Source organism: Trichomycterus rosablanca, chromosome 14, assembly GCF_030014385.1.
Source record: "Trichomycterus rosablanca isolate fTriRos1 chromosome 14, fTriRos1.hap1, whole genome shotgun sequence".
Classification (NCBI taxonomy): domain Eukaryota; kingdom Metazoa; phylum Chordata; class Actinopteri; order Siluriformes; family Trichomycteridae; genus Trichomycterus; species Trichomycterus rosablanca.
Window position 1 is genome coordinate 18,305,345 of NC_086001.1, and position 15,528 is coordinate 18,320,872.

Genomic DNA, 15,528 nt, shown 5'->3' on the forward strand with positions numbered 1-15,528 from the left:
TGTGTATAAGGTGTGTGTATTATGTGTGTGTATAAGGAGTGTGTGTATAAGGTGTGTGTATAAGGTGTGTGTGTGTAAGGTGTGTGTGTATAAGGTGTGTGTGTATAAGGTGTGTTTGTATAAGGTGTGTGTATAAGGTGTGTGTATAAGGTGTGTGTGTGTGTATAAGGTGTGTGTACAAGGTGTGTGTAAGGTGTCTGTATAAGGTGTGTGTATAAGGTGTGTGTGTATAAGGTGTGTGTGTAAGGTGTGTGTATAAGGTGTGTGTATAAGGTGTGTGTGTATAAAGTGTGTGTATAATGTGTGTATAAGGTGTGTATAAGTTGTGTGTATAAGGTGTGTGTATAAGGTGTGTATAAAGTGTGTTTAAGGTGTGTGTATTATGTGTGTGTATAAGGTGTGTGTGTGTAAGGTGTGTGTGTATAAGGTGTGTGTGTATAAGGTGTGTGTGTAAAAGGTGTGTGTGTGTAAGGTGTGTGTGTATAAGGTGTGTGTGTATAAGGTGTGTGTATTTTGTGTGTGAATAAGGTGCGTGTGTGTAAGGTGAGTGTGTATAAGGTGTGTGTATTATGTGTGTGTATAAGGTGTGTGTAAGGTTTGTGTATTATGTGTGTGTATAAGCTGTTTGTAAGGTTTGTGTATTATGTGTGTGTAAGGTGTGTGTGTGTAAGGTGTATTAAGTGTGTGTATAAGGTGTGTGTATAAGGAATGTGTATAAGGTGTGTGTGTATAAGGTGTGTGTATAAGGTGTGTGTATAAGGTGTGTGTGTATAATGTGTGTGTATAAGGTGTGTGTATAATGTGTGTGTGTATAATGTGTGTGTATAAGGTTTGTATAAGGTGTGTGTATAAGTTGTGTGTGTATAATGTGTGTATAAGGTGTGTGCATAAGGTGTGTGTATAAGGTGTGTGTATAAGGTGTGTATAAGGTGTGTGTATAAGGTGTGTGTAAAAGGTGTGTGCGTATAAGGTGTGTGTATAATGTGTGTGTATAATGTGTGTGTATAAGGTGTGTGTATAAGGTGTGTCTATAAGGTGTGTGTATAAGGTGTGTGTATAATATGTGTGTATAAGGTGTGTGTATTATGTGTGTATAATGTGTGTGTGTGTGTGTAAAATGTGTGTGTATAAGGTGTGTGTATTATGTGTGTATAAGGTGTGTGCATTAGGTTTGTGTATTTTGTGTTTGTGTAAAGTGTGTGTATTATGTGTGTGTATAAGGTGTGTGTGTGTAAGGTGTGTGTGTGTATAAGGTGTGTATAAGGTGTGTGTATAAGGTGTGTGTGTGTATAAGTTGTGTGCATAAGGTGTGTGTGTATAAGGTGTGTGTATAATGTGTGTGTATAAGGTGTGTGTATTATCTGGGTAAAAGGTGTGTGTGTAAGGTTTGTGTATTATGTGTGTGTAAGGTGTGCACTGGTATTCATCACATTGAGGGGACATGAATCTGTTTACACAGTCACGTCGTGGGGACCTCTTGCAGTGTGGGGACCTAAAGTCTAGTCCCCATAAAGGAAACCTATTTTAAATGGATACAGGAGGCCTACTAATGGTGCCTGTGTGGTTTTTAGCATTGGCTCAAAACGCATGTTTTTCGGTGAATGTGTGAGTGTGTGGGTTGTGCTCAGTTGCGCCCCCTTTTTTTTATAGCCGGAATCACACACACACACGGATTCCAAATAAGGTTGGGAACCACCCACTTCCTGGTCCCCATTAGGAACGATTTCAGACATTTTTAGTGTTAAAGATGGATATTCACACAGTGGACAAAAAAAGAAGATTATATGCAGGAGAAACCAGCTAAGAAGCTAAGAACTTATATAGAGGACCAAAAATGAAACACAAGGTAAGCATATTTGCATGTCAAACCAGTATAACAATTGTTCAACCGTCAAATTATGTTAATTAGTTCTGTTAGTGAATAGTTATTTGTTCTTTAATACCAGTTCTTCTCCTTCTCCAGCCATAACATTAAAACCTGACCTGTCCTGCTATTAAAGAACATGTAAATGTATTAAAGAACAGCATGAAAGGGGGTAACAAAGCATGTAGAGAAACAGATAAACTACAGTCAGTAATTGTAGAACTACAAAGTGCTTCTATATGGTAAGTGGAGCTGATAACATGGACAGTGAGTGTAGAAACAAGGAGGTGGTTTTAATGTTATGGCTGATCGGTGTAAATGAGTGCAAATAAAGCTTCTTGTTTATAATTGGGCTGTGACAGTGCAGTGGTTAAATAACAATGACTGCGTGTTTTTAGATATATTTAGATATTTATATTAATTTTCCATTAAATAAATTTAAAAATGACAACAAATTTTTGGTAACTTAAAAAGACAGAAAACTGTTAGTTTGAAATGTCTGTGTGCGGCTGCAGTCTCCATTGGGGCCTTTAATTTGAAACAGGTGTAGCATTACTTCACTAATGAACCTGGTTTTCAGTCTCTGTTCTGTGGGTAGAAGTAGAACTCGGAGCTTTAACTGTAAGGCAAGTTTGTTACAAAATGAAATTAAATGCTTAAATGTTTGGGCAGGAAAAGTGAAAGCAGGCATTCTTACGCGTATTACTGCCAGGCAGAGAAAAAAACTTCAGTATGTCGTTTTAACAAGGACATTATAAATGATTTCGTTACAACATGTGTTCTACAGCGAGTGTTAGTAGCTTATGTTTATTTGTACAAAACTAATCTGTGTGTATTGTGTTGGTTTCTAGCGCGTTTCAGTGTGTTCAGGTGTAGTTTACAGAACAGGTTGTTTGGTGCGCGTCTGCAGACGCGTCACTAAGTCCAGTGTGATGCGCTAATAAGTAAAGATAAGTTTTATACCCACAAACCTAATAAACAACATGAACATGATCGAATGGACTTTAAGATAACATTTAACCTTTTTGGCCAGACTCTGAACAAGAGTGTATCTGCAGATGCAAACCATATACAAACAGATTTGTACTGTACTGTATAATTAATGCAAAACCCTAATAAATAACACATATAAATAATATATTATTATAATTTTAGTTTTTGTCCCTTTTTCTTGCATTGTTGCTTAATTGCACCTCATATTTTAAAAAACTTTTTATATGCATATTATATGCATAAGGCATATAATAATAACTTTAAAGACCTAGACTTAATCCAGTACAATAATTGTTTTGTTTTTTTCTGCAGTTTGAAATGAATGTGAAGACTGCTCATGGAGAACACGAGTATGTTGCACAATACATGGTGTACAGACTGGCTCATATTGCAGGATAAGAATAAAAATTAAAATGCTTAAAGAACCAAAATACCAAATGCATTAAGTCTAATTATCTATGAAAATATGTTTACAGGTGGCTACAAAAGCACCCAGTGATATAAATGTAGAAGATATCAGCAAGTCCTGCCATTTAAAAGTTCATATGCAGAAGCACAACGGAAAAAACTGACCAACAGGTACATTGACCAGTCAGGCATTCTGTTAAAAGTTGTCATAAAGTGTTTAATTTGTGTGATTACTTAAGGGAGCCCAATAAAAATAAATATTTAAAATTTTGTACAGACGCCCAGCATTGCAGCTAGAGCCGTGGTGGAGGACGACTCCCAATCCTCTGTCCTGTCCAAGACTCTAAGATCCAAGATGAATGATGCTTCTGTTTTAAACAGCACTCCTCTACAGGTACATGCACATCCACATCATCACTTTAAGTTAAAACTACAGGCTCTCTTTTGTCATATATTTTAGTATTTTGGGGTTTTAATTAATTAAAAGAATGTAATAAGTTAATTGTGATGATAATCTAGTAAGAATAATTGTTTATTGTGATGTATCTACAAGGTAGGTTCTAGGGGAACATATAGGGCAGATTTTAACTTTCACAGGGATTTTTGTCTTGTATAATTATCACTTTATTCTGAACACTTACGGCGTCCCCACAACACACCTTCAGTTAGTTTCTGAGTACAAACTGTGTGTAGAAACTGACTTGGTCCCCACAATGACTGTAACATTGTGTGTGTGAAAGGTCCCCGCAAAGCCTGTTTTATTTAATATGTGTGAACACAGACTGCTTGACTGGGCAAAAGATAATTTTTTTATTATTATAAAATTATTTTCTAAAGTCTGGTGCATGTTTTTTGATATAGTTATTTTAAATTGTGTTTACAGACACCCAGCATTGCAGCTAGAGCCGTGGTGGAGGACGACTCCCAATCCTCTATCCTGTCCAAGACTCAGATGGATGATGCTTCTGTTTCAAACAGCACTCCTCAACAGGTACATGCATGTCCACTACTTGACTTTTAGTTTTACAGCCTCTCTTTTGTCATATATTTTAGTATTTTGGGTTTTTAGTCAGTAAAAAGAATGTAATAAGTTAATTGTGATGTAAATCTAGCAAGAATAATTGTTTATTTTGATGTATCTACAAGGTAAGTTCTAGTGGAACATTTAGGGCAGATTTTAACTTTCACAGGGATTTTTGTCTTGTATAATTATCACTTTATTCTGAACACTTACGACGTCCCCACAACACACCTTCAGTTAGTGTATGAGTAGAAACTGTGTGTAGAAACTGAACTAAACTGGTCCCCACAATGACTGTAACATTGTGTGTGTGAAAGGTCCCCACAAGGAATGGTAACATTGTGTGTGTGAAAGGTCCTTTCACACACACACACACACAATGTTACAGTCATTGTGGGGACCTGTTACATACACGCACAATGTTATAGTTACTTGTGGGGACCTTTCACACACACAATGTAATAGTCACTTGTGGGGACCTTTCACACACACAATGTTATAGTCATTGTGGGGACCAGTTTAGTTCAGTTTCTACACACAGTTTCTACTCATACACTAACTGAAGGTGTGTTGTGGGGACGCCGTAAGTGTTCAGAATAAAATGATAATTATCCAAGAAAAAAATCACTGTGAAAGTTAAAATCTGCCCTATATGTTCCCCTTGAACTTACCTTGTAGATACATCACAATAAACAATTATTCTTGCTAGATTATCATCACAATTAACTTATTACATTCTTTTAATTAACTAAAAACCCAAAATACAAAAACATGACAAAAAAGTACTTGTGTATTTGAGATCATCAAACATACAGTGGGGCCAAAAAGTATTTAGTCAGCCACTGATTGTGCAGGTTCTCCTACTTAGAAAGATGAGAGAGGTCTGTAATTTTCATCATAGGTACACTTCAACTATGAGAGACAAAATTAGAAAAAAAAATCCAGGAAATCACATTGTAGGATTTTTAAAGAATTTATTCGTAAATTATGGTGGAAAATAAGTATTTGGTCAATAACAAACAAGCAAGATTTCTGGCTCTCACAGACCTGTAACTTCTTCTTTAAGAAGCTCTTCTGTCCTCCACTCGTTACCTGTATTACCGGTTTGACCTCGTTATCTGTATAAAAGACACCTGTCCACAGCCTCAAACAGTCAGACTCCAAACTCAACCATGGCCAAGACCAAAGAGCTGTCGAAGGACACCAGGAAGAAAATTGTAGACCTGCACCAGGCTGGGAAGAGTGAATCTACAATAGGCAAGCAGGTTGGTGTGAATAAATCAACTGTGGGAGCAACTGTAAGAAAATGGAAGACATACAAGACCATTGATAATCTCCCTCGATCCCGTGGGGTCAAAATGATCATGAGAACGGTGAGCAAAAATCCCAGAACTACACGGAGGGACCTGATAAATGACCTGCAGAGAGCTGGGACCAAAGTAACAAAGGCTACCATCAGTAACACACTACGCCGAGAGGGACTCAAATCCTGCAGTGCCAGGCGTGCCCCCCTGCTTAAGCCAGTACATGTCCAGGCCCGTCTGAAGTTTGCCAGAGAGCATATGGATGATCCAGAAGAGGATTGGGAGAATATCATGTGGTCAGATGAAACCAAAATGGAACTTTTTGGTAAAAACTCAACTCGTCGTGTTTGGAGGAAGAAGAATGCTGAGTTGCATCCCAAGAACACCATACCTACTGTGAAGCATGGGGGTGGAAACATCATGCTTTGGGGCTGTTTTTCTGCAAAGGGGACAGGACGACTGATCCGTGTTAAGGGAAGAATGAACGGGGCCATGTATCGTGAGATTTTAAGCCAAAACCTCCTTCCATCAGTGAGAGCATTGAAGATGGAACGTGGCTGGGTCTTCCAGCATGACTGATCCCAAACACACCGCTCGGGCAACGAAGGAGTGGCTCCGTAAAAAGCATTTCAAGGTCCTGGAGTGGCCTAGCCAGTCTCCAGACCTCAACCCCATAGAAAATGTGTGGAGTCCGTGTTGCCCAGCGACAGCCCCAAAACATCACTGCTCTAGAGGAGATCTGCATGGAGGAATGGGCCAAAATAGCAGCTACAGTGTGTGCAAACCTGGTGAAGACTTACAGGAAACGTTTGACCTCTGTCATTGCCAACAAAGGTTATGTTACAAAGTATTGAGTTGAACTTTTGTTATTGACCAAATACTTATTTTCCACCATAATTTACAAATAAATTCTTTAAAAATCCTCCAATGTGATTTCCTGGATTTTTTTTTTCATTTTGTCTCTCATAGTTGAAGTGTAGCTATGATGAAAATTACAGACCTCTCTCATCTGTCTAAGTAGGAGAACCTGCACAATCAGTGGCTGACTAAATACTTTTTGGCCCCACTGTATATGTAAATTTACTGATAAATTAAGTTTTAAATTTAGGATTAAGTATTAAAGTTTTTCTTATTATGATTTCTTGTTTTGTAAATGAAAGACACAAATCTTGACAATTCCAGTGAGCTATTTGATTCTTCATCAGAAAGTGCAGATGATTACATACCTGATACGACTTGTGATAGTGACATTGACACTAGCCTTAAACCAAACCAAAAAACAAAGCACAATACACTGGATGTCTCTGGCTCAGAGAGTTCCACTGTCTGTGACTCCACAACATCAGACAAAATGACCTTTGACGGGCACAGCTTTACACCTGAAGCCACTGGAGCAGAAGAAGAACTTGGTTCAAGTAAGAACATAAATGATCTAATAGTTGTTAGCGCAAGTCAAAAAAGAGGTGGACGAAGAGTGTACAACAAAAAACATTACTGCTTGTATTGCTCTAAGCCGTATGCCAAAGCCGGGTTTCAGGGAGAGGAAGAAACAGCTAGATTATATTCACAACAGAGGACACTACGCTCACAATGCTGCAGTTATGGAGTCAGGACAGGGGAAACTTGATGTTGGGCAGCACTTGTTAAACAAAAGGGGAAATTAGACAAGAATCAACAGTATGTGAGAGAGCAGATGCGAGAAATGGGAAGGCTGGTTCACAATGCCAGAAAAGTCACCACCTTAAAGAAAATGGAAGATCTTATGAATCCAAAAAATTACATGGAGACAGTCAAAACTGTCAAGTTGACATGTGGGTATGACAGTGAAACAAACAAGTTTTTGACCCCATCATTAGCAAACAAACTTGGAAATATCCTGATTAAAGTAAGCAAACTTTTAAAAGCTCAAGGTTTCATCTCAAACAACCAACATCTTGTGAAGAATGCCAGTGAGTTTCAAGACATCCATCGGGAAAAGTAGAATGAGCTAATATCAGCCACGGCATTGAGGAACATAAGGTAAGCAAAGTGGAACGTACCGACTCTCATGCCTTTTACTGAAGACATGCATGCATATCTCAGTCAAGTACAAGATGAGTGGTACATTTCACTCTCGGAAAGTCCCTCTGCAAAAGCCTGGATGGAGCTGAATAAGGTGTGCCTGGCTCAGGTTATTCTCTTCTCAGGGAAGGAGAAGTTGCCAGCATGCTCTTATCTGCATTTTTATCAAGAGACACTTCTGATCACCATGAGGATGTGGACTGGGCACTGTCTGAAGAGGAAAAAAAGCTCTGCAGACACTTCTCAAGGATTGTCGTCGGGGGGAAACGTGGTCGCCCAGTTCCAATTCTTCTGACTCCAAAAATGTTTTGTGCATTAGAGATCCTTGTTAATAGACAATGGTTATATGTTTGCAAGACCAGAAGCTATGACACATTTCAGAGGATCAGACCGTCTCTGTGGCTTTGCAAAGGTGTGTGGTGCAAAGAGTCCCACTGACATCTACCAAACTGAGAAAGCATGCTGCAACCCTTTCAACTGTGCTAAACATGATAGACACAGAAATGGACCAGCTTGCCAATTTTCTTGGACATGACATAAGAATCCATCGTGAGTTCTATCGACTGCCTGAGAAGACCCTACAGCTCGCCAAGATCAGCAAAGTTTTTCAATGCCGTGGCTGATATCAGCTCATTCTACTTTTCCCGATGGATGTCTTGAAACTCACTGGCATTCTTCACAAGATGTTGGTTGTTTGAGATGAAACCTTGAGCTTTTAAAAGTTTGCTTACTTTAACCAGGATATTTCCAAGTTTGTTTGCTAATGATGGGGTCAAAAACTTGTTTGTTTCACTGTCATACCCACATGTCAACTTGACAGCTTTGACTCTCTCCATGTAATTTTTTGGATTCATAAGGTCTTCCATTTTTTTTAAGGTGGTGACTTTTCTGGCATTGTGAACCAGCCTTCCCATTTCTCGCATCTGCTCTCACACATACTGTTAAAAGTATGTGAAGTCATTTCCCAATGTTTCTTTACATGGTTGTGTAAAGGGCACAAGTTTCCCCTGTCCTGACTCCATAACTGCAGCATTGTGAGTGTAGTTTCCTCTGTTGAGAATATAATCTAGCTGTTTCTTCCTCTCCCTGAAACCCTTTGGAAAGCTGTGCCTGTCAGAGGTCATTTTGTCTGATGATGTCGAGTCACAGACAGTGGAACTCACTGAGCCAGAGACATCCAGTGTATATCAAAAGATCAGCAAAGTTCTAATGGCTCTTGAGCAAGGAAGATTAGCTGAGTTTCATGGCAAGAACTTGGATAAAATTGGGCTAGATCCTGATGGTATATTATTTTATTTAACTTTTTGTATTTGGTTTTTGCTTTCTTGCTTTTGTTGAAGTCCCAGTGAATAAAGGGTTTAAGTACTGTTTGATTACTTAGCTAACTAATGCCTGTGTGTATTCTACAGACTGTAAGTGAGGGGGATAAATTGTCGTCATTATAGTGTGTTTTTATAGAATGTAAATATTATTAGGGGGCATATGGGCTTGGGACTGGGACTTCTGTGTGGGAAGCCACAGTGTTGTTAAAAATATAACTCATGGTGTAACCTAATCAAACAGTGTAACACAGTGTCAGTCTTACTTACAAGAAACAGACCCACTTTGAAACATTAAACACTAAAGCCAGTAGCCTGCTCAGGTAGGACAATTGCAGACAAATTAAAGCAGGAAAAATGGTCAGGGTCAGAGCATCTCCAAAACAGCAGGTTTGGGGTGTAACAGTATGCAGTGGTTAGTACTTGAGTCTGGTCCATGGTAGACCATGGAGTGTTCATGGTAGAATCAAGTAATTTCGAGGGTTTACTTTCTTACTGTACTCTTGTAAAAAGGTGGTGGGATGTATTAAGCCGCAGTCAAAGTCAGTTCTCGAAGGTGATGTTTTGGAAGCAGGAAAAATGGGCAACAGTAAGGAACTGTGTGACTTTGACAAGGACCAAATTGTGATGTCTGTGATGCATCTCCAAAACAGCAGGTCTTGTGGGTTGTTCCCAGTAAACAGTGGTTAGTACCTACCAAAAATGGTCCACAGTAGGCTTGGTGTCAGGGTCATGTGCACCCAAGGCTCATTGGTCTTGTGTAGTTTATGTTTCGATGGGTCAGAGCTATACAGGTGTCACTAGGGGGACTTACATAATATTAGGCGGGTTTTAATTTTATGGCTGATCTGTGTATTTATAGCTATTATGAGAATTTGATCCTAATAATCTTTGTCTATGGCAGAATGGACAAACAGTGCAAAGGTAAAACTGCCCATAAGAAGAAAACACCTTGGCTGCAGACAGAGGTGCAGGCGGTGGAATGGCACACGAATCGCTTCATCACATCTTGTATCGTACCAGCACAGCGAGACTGTGAGAAGTGTTTAAGGGCTGAACCAGAAGCTCCTAAGAACCGTGACTGGCAAAATCTGAAATTCTATGTTTATAATCGTATTACGGCCTACAAAAGAAAATTGCAATACAGATAGTTTAAAGATCATTGAGTCTCTGGTATGGCAGTTTTTGTTTACATTCACATGTTCTGATATTGCAGTTTTTGTTTGCATTCACATGTCTCAGCAAGACACACACATGCATACGTCATAAAGGTCTACTGAACAGAAATAGAATTATTTGCTATTTTTTAAAAAGCATTTGAACATTTTGCAATATATTGATTTTCTTTGAACTGTCAATAATACACTATATTGCCAAAAGTATTCGCTCGCCTGCCTTCACACGCATATGAACTTGAGTTCATCCTGAAAAACTTACCATATACAGTGGGGGAAATACCGTATTTTCCGCACTATAAGGCGCACCGGATTATAAGGCGCAGTCTCAATTACGGGGTCTATTTCTGTACTTAACACATACATAAGGCGCACCGTATTATAAGGCGCATGCTAAAACATACGGTCTACAAAAAAAAGGTAACGGAAGCAAAGGTGGCGTGGCGGAGGTAAGCGTACGTACTGTACGTATTACGTAATGTTCTCTGATTGGTTTATCGCTGCCAGCGTTTGTAGTGTACGTATTACGTCCCTGTGTCAGCGGGAAATGGTCCGATAGTCAATCAAGAGGAGCGCTTACCAAAGTCGCACAACAACATTTTTACAGATTTTGGAACTCAGTGCACACATAAGGCGCACCGGATTATTAGGCGCACGGCAGATTTTTGAGAAAATTTAAGGCTTTTAGGTGCGCCTTATAGTGCGGAAAATACGGTAAGTATTTGATCCCCTGCTAATTTTGTAAGTTTACCCCCTTACAAAGACTTGAACAGTCTATAATTTTTATGGAAGGTTTATTTTAACAGAGAGAGACAGAATATCAACAAAAAATCCAGAAAAAAAACATTAAATAAAAGTTATAAATTAATTTGTATTTAATTAAGTGAAATAAGTATTTGATCCCCTACCAACCAGCAAGAATTCTGACCCCCACAGACCGGTTATGTGCCCATGAGGCTACAAATTAGTCCTGTCCCTGTATAAAAGACTCCTGTCACAGAATCAGTTTCTTCTGTTCAAATCTCTCGACCCCCATGGGCAAGACCAAAGAGCTAACAAAGGACGTCAGGGACAAGATTGTAGACCTGCACAAGGCTGGAATGGGCTACAAGACCATCAGCAAGAAGCTTGGTGAGAAAGAGACCACTGTTGGTGCAATCATTCGAAAATGGAAGAAATACAAGATCACAGTCAATCACCCTCACTCTGGAGCTCCATGCAAGATCTCACCTGGTGGGGTAAGAATGATTCTGAGAAAGGTGAGGTCAGTCCAGAATTACACGGGAGGAGCTTGTCAATGATCTCAAGGGAGCTGGGAGCAGAGAAATGCTGGATATGACCCCAAGAACACCATCCCCACCGGGCATTTCTCTGCCTCCAAACACGGCGAGTGGAGTTGATGCCAAAGAGCTCAATTTTGGTCTCATCTGACCATATCACATTCTCCCAAGCTTTCTCTGAATCATTCAGGTGTTCATTGGCAAACTTCAGACGGGCCTGTACATGAGCCTTCTTGAGCAGAGGGACTTTGCGGGCACTGCAGGATCTCAATCCATTACGGCGAAGTGTGTTACTAATGGTTTTCTTGGTGACTGTGCTCCCAGCTCCCTTGAGATCATTGACAAGCTCCTCCCGTGTAATTCTGGACTGACCTCACCTTTCTCAGAATCATTCTTACCCCACCAGGTGAGATCTTGCATGGAGCTCCAGAGTGAGGGCGATTGACTGTGATCTTGTATTTCTTCCATTTTCAAATTATCGCACCAACAGTGGTCTCTTTCTCACCAAGCTTCTTGCTGATGGTCTTGTAGCCCATTCCAACCTTGTGCAGGTCTACAATCTTGTCCCTGACGTCCTTTGATAGCTCTTTGGTCTTGTCCATGGTGGTGGAGAGATTTGAACAGAAGAAACTGATTCTGTGACAGGAGTCTTTTATACAGGGACAGGACTAATTTGTGAGCCTCATGGGCACATAACCGGTCTGTGGGGGTCAGAATTCTTGCTGGTTGGTAGGGGATCAAATACTTATTTCACTTAATTAAATACAAATTAATTTATAACTTTTATTTAATGTTTTTTTTCTGGATTTTTTGTTGATATTCTGTCTCTCTCTGTTAAAATAAACCTTCCATAAAAAATATAGACTGTTCAAGTCTTTGTAAGGGGGTAAACTTACAAAATCAGCAGGGGATCAAATACTTATTTCCCCCACTGTAGAAGCACTTTGTAGTTCTACAATTACTGACTGTAGTCCATCCGTTTCTCTACTTACTTTTTAACCTGCTTTCACTCTGTTCTTCAATGGTCAGGACCCCCACAGGACCCCCACAGGACCACCACAGAGCAGGTATTATTTGGGTGGTGGATGATTCTCAGCACTGCAGTGACACTGACATGGTGGTGGTGTGTTAGTGTGTGTTGTGCTGGTATGAGTGGATCAGACACAGCAGCGCTGCTGGAGTTTTAAACACCGCACTGTCACTGCTGGACTGAGAAGAGTCCACCAACCTAAAATATCCAGCCAAAAGCCCCCGTGGGCAGCGTCTTGTGACCACTGATGAAGGTCTAGAAGATGACCGACTCAAACAGCAGCAATAGATGAGCGATTGTCTCTGACTTTACATCTACAAGGTGGACCAACTAGGTAGGAGTGTCTAATAGAGTGGACAGTGAGTGGACACGGTATTTAAAAACTCCAGCAGCACTGCTGTGTCTGATCAACTCATACCAGCACAACATTCACTAACACAACACCACCATGTCAGTTTCACTGCAGTGCTGAGAATCATCCACCACCTAAATAATACCTGCTCTGTGGAGGTACTGACCATTGAAGAACAGGGTGAAAGCATGTTAAAAATTAAATCTTGAGTTTTGCAATTTAAATGTCTTTAATGCCTGTATAGTTTTATAAGTAGCATTATTTTAGTGGTAATAATTGTCCAGTGATTGAGTAGTAGCTGATTCTGGGTGGTTCACTGTGGTACAAAAAAATTCATGACAAAGAATTAAAGAAAGAAACACTTAAACAGTGAAAAATAAAATAGTTTGATTTGAGTTAAAAAAGTATTCAGACAATAATTTACTACTCTTCCAATCCACTGTACATGAGTAGAGATAGACTAACTTCATCTATTAATATATTTTTTTAATTACACTGATATTGGCTGTAAATCTAGAAATGTCAAACATAAATCTTGCTATGTTGTCGAGATGACTACATGCACATCACTAGATGTTCTATGCAAAGACTACATAATCTATGAACAAGTAAGCTAAGCTAAATTTAAACATTTTAATGTGATTTATGGACTATTACTGCATCTTTTGATTTTACATAGATGTATATTAAACCTTTTTGTTTAGAAGTAAGATAATCTGTAGATTAGCTTGAAATAATTACATGCCCTTTAATGGTAATATAAATGAATTGTAATTAACTCAATGTTCTTGCAAGGTCCCCACTAATCACATTGGCATTTGTGTGTTTTATGCTAATATTATGTAAATGAGGTCCCCATTAGTCATATTTATAAGATTTTTCTAAGTCCCCAATAAACACGGTCCTGACATGACTTCTTAAATTCTGATGTTTGAACGCGTGTATGAGCTAAGAAAAATCTGTTTACTGTGCCTGATTTTTTTCAGCCCTCTAGAGGCTGTAGAAAGGGTGGTCCCCGCAAGTGATGTTCATAACATTGGTCCCCATCTGACATGAAAACGCGTATGTGTGTGTGTGTAAGGTGTATTATGTGTGTGTATAAGGTGTGTGTGTAAGGTTTGTGTATTATGTGTGTGTAAGGTGTGTGTGTGTATAAGGTGTGTGTGTTTAAGGTGTGTTATGTGTGTGTTTAAGGTGTGTGTGTAAGGTTTGTGTATTATGTGTGTCTATAAGGTGTGTGTATTATCTGTGTAAAAGGTGTGTGTGCGTAAGGTGTGTGTGTATAAGGTGTGTATAAGGTGTGTGTATTATGTGTGTGTATAAGGTGTGTGTATAAGGTGTGTGTGTGTAAGGTGTGTGTGTATAAGGTGTGTGTATTATGTGAGTGTATAAGGTGTGTGTATAAGGTGTGTGTATAAGGTGTGTGTGTGTAAGGTGTGTGTATTATGTGTGTGTATAAGGTGTGTGTATAAGGTGTGTGTGTATAAGGTGTGTGTATAAGGTGTGTGTATAAGGTGTGTGTGTATAAGGTGTGTGTATAAGGTGTGTCTGTATAAGGTGTGTGTGTAAGGTGTGTGTGTAAGGTGTGTGTATCATGTGTGTGTATAAGGTGTGTGCATAAGGTTTGTGTATTTTGTGTGTGTATAAGGTGTGTATATAAGGTGTGTGTGTGTAAGGTGTGTGTGTAAGGTGTGTGTATCATGTGTGTGTATAAGGTGTGTGTATAAGGTGTGTGTATTATGTGTGTGTATAAGGTGTGTATATAAGGTGTGTGTGTGTAAGGTGTGTGTGTATAAGGTGTGTGTGTATAAGGTGTGTGTGTATAAGGTGTGTGTATAATGTGTGTATAAGGAATGTGTATAAGGTGTGTGTGTATAAGGTGTGTGTATAAGGTGTGTGTGTATAATGTGTGTGTATAAGGTGTGTATAAGGTGTGTGTATAAGGTGTGTGTGCATAAGGTGTGTGTATAAGGTGTGTGTATAAGGTCTGTATAAGGTGTGTAAATAAGGTGTGTATAAGGTGTGTGTATAAGGTGTGTGTGTATAAGGTGTGTGTATAATATGTGTGTATAAGGTGTGTGTATTATGTGTGTATAATGTGTGTGTGTGTGTGTAAAATGTGTGTGTATAAGGTGTGTATAAGGTGTGTGTATTATGTGTGTATTATGTGTGTATAAGGTGTGTGCATTAGGTTTGTGTATTTTGTGTTTGTGTAAAGTGTGTGTATTATGTGTGTGTATAAGGTGTGTGTGTGTAAGGTGTGTGTGTGTATAAGGTGTGTATAAGGTGTGTGCATAAGGTGTGTGTGTATAAGGTGTGTATAAGGTGTGTGTATTATGTGTGTGTATAAGGTGTGTGTATAAGGTGTGTGTGTGTAAGGTGTGTGTGTGTGTATAAGGTGTATATAAAGTGTGTTTAAGGTGTGTGTAATTTGTGTGTGTATAAGGTGTGTGTATAAGGTGTGTGTGTATAAGGTGTGTGTGTAAGGTGTGTGTATAAGGTGTGTGTATAAGGTGTGTGTATAAAATGTGTGTGTATTATGTGTGTATAAGGTGTGTGTATAAAGTGTGTGTGTATTATGTGTGTATAAGGTGTGTGTATAAAGTGTGTGTGTATTATGTGTGTGTATAAGTTGTGCGCATAAGGTGTGTGTGTATAAGGTGTGTGTATAATGTGTGTGTATAAGGTGTGTGTGTGTAAGGTGTGTGTGTATAAGGTGTA

At 39.2% G+C, this 15,528-nt stretch overlaps 1 long non-coding RNA gene and 1 pseudogene across 3 annotated transcripts; both read left to right on the forward strand.

Moving 5' to 3' along the window:
* Positions 1 to 15,528, forward strand: part of LOC134327138 (zinc finger protein 135-like) — a 254,757-nt pseudogene that overhangs the window by 201,943 nt on the left and 37,286 nt on the right.
* Positions 1,829 to 10,132, forward strand: LOC134327140 (uncharacterized). Of its 3 annotated transcripts, none has more exons than XR_010014679.1 (6): positions 1,829 to 1,846; positions 3,170 to 3,207; positions 3,334 to 3,436; positions 3,543 to 3,659; positions 4,149 to 4,256; positions 9,875 to 10,132. It is a non-coding gene; the product is annotated as an uncharacterized LOC134327140 (long non-coding RNA). The 3 variants fall into 3 exon arrangements; XR_010014677.1 differs by lacking the exon at positions 1,829 to 1,846 and adding an exon at positions 2,416 to 2,485; XR_010014678.1 differs by lacking the exon at positions 1,829 to 1,846 and adding an exon at positions 2,556 to 2,656.